The following is a 3,080-nucleotide window of genomic DNA, read 5'->3' as shown; positions in this document are numbered from 1 at the left end:
GCCTATTGGATAAGGAACAGTGTGTGCCTGGCCACAGAACTGTCCAGTAGTGGGGACGGGGAGTGGCCCTGGCCATGCCCAGTGGGCAGACACGTTTACCCAGAGTGTCCTCTGAGGAAAAGCAGACCTGGTTGGCAAGCACTGGCCTGGAAACCAGAGCATCAGCCTTGCTCAGCAGGAGCCTGGCTCTGACCTTGTTCTCACCTTTCCTTCATGTGGGGAGAGCTGCAGACCCTGGGGCAGAGGGCCCTCCACAGCCACTGGGCCACCGAGTCATGTCCAAGGGGAGAGGTCCTCACTTTGAAAGCCTCTCAAGCTGTGTGTTTGTGGGAGAAATGGCAGAAACCAGAGCTGGGCCTATCTCCTGACTAGCTCTTGGGTAGGGGGTGGGGGGTGTGGCGGGAGGAGAAGGAGAAAGGAAGGCACAGACCTTTGCACCTACAGAGGCCAATTCCTATTGAAAAAGTCACATCGCCAGGGCTGCCCTTTAAGACCTTCCCTGCTTGACTGGATCACAGAAACCTGCAGAAAAAGTGAGTATGTGTGGATGAATGAACATGTGTATGGGTGAGTGCCTGTGTGTTTATTTATGTATGAGAATGTGTTGTGTATGTGTGAATGTGGGTAATCCCTGTGTTGTGTGCAGATATGTATTTGTGTGTATGTATGTTAGCATGTATCTGTATTTGTGTATACGTGTGTGGGCACATATGTGCCCATCTATGTTATGAAGTCTCTGATGGCAGAGGGAAGACTACTTTGGGGTACAGTCAGAACTTTCTAGGCCTAAGAACTAGAGGTAAACATTTGGAACATGGAGTCCTTGAAAGACAATCATTCTATTGCCCTCTCAAGTCACAAGCAGGGGCTGCTTCTTTCTGGTCACTTCTCCTTTGTTCTTCCTACTCTCATCTTTGCTGTGTTGCTGTCAGTCGGGGTTGGGAGACCCCAAGTGCCAGCATCTCCACTGCCATTAATATCACCCATCCTTACACCCACTCCCCAAGCATCAGGATGGTGCAGCAGCCCAAATGCCATGTCCTGGGTTGCTGTACCTGCCTGAGAAAGAGGGATGAATAAGAATGAGCATTTTTTGAACACCTAGCACGTGCCAGGCTCTGTGACTCTTGGCCCATGGCCATAAGCCCTCCCCATGTTTATTGGGGTCCCCACCTAAGTACCCCACTTGTACTCAACATCCTTATTTCAGGCGCTACCTTTGGGGATGCAAATGAAGCAAGGGACATGTCTGGTGAGTTGGGGCAAATCCAAGTGCAGAGGGCTCAGCCTGTCCTGGGTCCCCTTTGGGAGGCAGCCTGCCCAGATAAAGCACATCATCTCGGCCCCTGTGGGCTGCTGCTCTGTATCTAGCTGACTGGGTCAGATCAGTGCTGGGACCAGTGTCAGCAAGACAGCGCTGTGACAGCTCCCAAACCACGTCTGCCAATATAAACTTTTCTGTAATAAAGGACATTTTGAACTCCACCTTTTGGACTTCTATGTCTACTTCTCCATTGGTCTGAAGGAGAAGAAAGGAGTATTATTAATTGACTCTCCTGAAATCCCAACATTTATCACTGCATCCCCAGAACTGAAAAGTGCTAGGAACATAACAGGGACTTACTAATATTTGCTGAATGGAAAAAAGTGAGAGAGCAGGATTCAAACCCCGGTCTGCCTGCCTTCCAAGGCCATACCACTTTCTCTCCACCCCGTCCAAGAGGGGAGGGTGGGAGAGACAGAGGGGCTCAGGAGCAGTGGAATGGCCCTTGGGGCCTGGCGCTCCTGCCCTTTGGCAAAAAGAACCTTGTCTGTGGGCTGCAGCTCAGGGGCGAGATTAGCAGCTCTGGCCTGGAGAAGTCAGGGCTTGGCCTGCAAAGTGCAAATCCCTGCGCATTATCCTGCCAGCCTTGTCTAATCACAACCCTGTGTGTTTTGACTGAGAAGCTCTACCTGCCTCTTGGGATTGATGTGAAGATTAATGCCTGTTTAGCAAATTACAGCTTCCCCGTCACCTCCTGTTCCTGGGAGAGAAGGAGCCTTGGAAACAGAAAATAAAAACAAACCTCACGGCTCCGTGTCAAGGCTTGGCCACGGCAATGACAGCTGGGCCCAACTTGACAGAGCGACAGAGCGTGGAGGCTTAACAAAGCAAGGTGAGAAGTGAGGCCCGCCAAAACGAGGGCTGAGGGAACGCCAAGCCCACCCTGGTGCTCTGGGTCCACAGGGGCTGAGGGAGAATGCCAAGGGGCTGGCCGCTCTGGGAAGACAGCCCAGGGCAGGGGAGTCCTGTCCACGGTCCGGACGGAGGGAACAGTCTGCCCCTCTCCAAGGCTGTCGCTGCCCTTCTCCGAAGAGGGGAGGCAGATCCCATTCTTTTCTTCTCAGGAACTCAGAGGGACAACCCTGGGGACTGTGGTGACTTTCCCTCACTTTGAGGTCCCTGAGAAATAGATGTAGAGGTTGTGGTCAGTGAATCCTCAGCTGATCACGTGTGCATAAAGAGCCAAGAGAGAAGGCTGTGCGTGAGACAGCTCTGAAGGGAGAGAGCCCACCACGAGCGCAGGTGTCGCCCTGCCCAGATGCCGCTGGCACTCCCACTTTCTGTGTGTGACTGTGAGCTCAGGTGACCTCTGCCAGGGGGCTTGCCGATAGCCTGCAAGCAGGCCAGGCTCCCAGCCGGAGACGACAAGAGTTAGAAGATAATTGCTCAACTCCCTCACCCCTGAGGTGGGAGAATCTGAGGCAGGCATGTTGAACCCCGTGGCCTGTGGCAGGGTAACTTTCTTGATAGTGCTTCCTTCCCATCTCGTTTCCCCCCTCCCCCACTCCACTGTGTTTCCTCTAAATAAACCAGTCATGCTCACATTTTGGTCTCAGGGTCTACCTCTGAGGGAGCCTAAGCTAGGACAGAATGGAAGGGAGGGTTTGGGGAAACCAAGGGAAGGCGACTCTGGAAAACACCTCAGGGGGAGGATCAACTCTTCTGGTGGCTACCATTTACACAGAAGAGAAAAGGTGTTGGGTTCTTGTCCATCAAAGTCTCCTTTAAAAAACAAAAAACAAAAAACCTCCCAACC

The 3,080-nt window shown here is 52.6% G+C and overlaps 1 long non-coding RNA gene across 1 annotated transcript; it reads left to right on the top strand.

Annotated features, from left to right (window-relative positions):
- Positions 1–418: 418 nt before the first annotated feature.
- On the top strand, positions 419–2,815 carry LOC118968938 (uncharacterized). The gene is made up of 3 exons (XR_005056821.2): positions 419–533; positions 1,994–2,156; positions 2,389–2,815. It is a non-coding gene; the product is annotated as an uncharacterized lncRNA (long non-coding RNA).
- Positions 2,816–3,080: the final 265 nt, after the last annotated feature.

This window comes from Manis javanica, chromosome X (genome assembly GCF_040802235.1).
Source record: "Manis javanica isolate MJ-LG chromosome X, MJ_LKY, whole genome shotgun sequence".
NCBI classification, from domain to species: Eukaryota; Metazoa; Chordata; class Mammalia; order Pholidota; family Manidae; genus Manis; species Manis javanica.
Note: the sequence above shows the minus strand (reverse complement) of the source record. Positions and strands in the feature narration are given on the sequence as shown.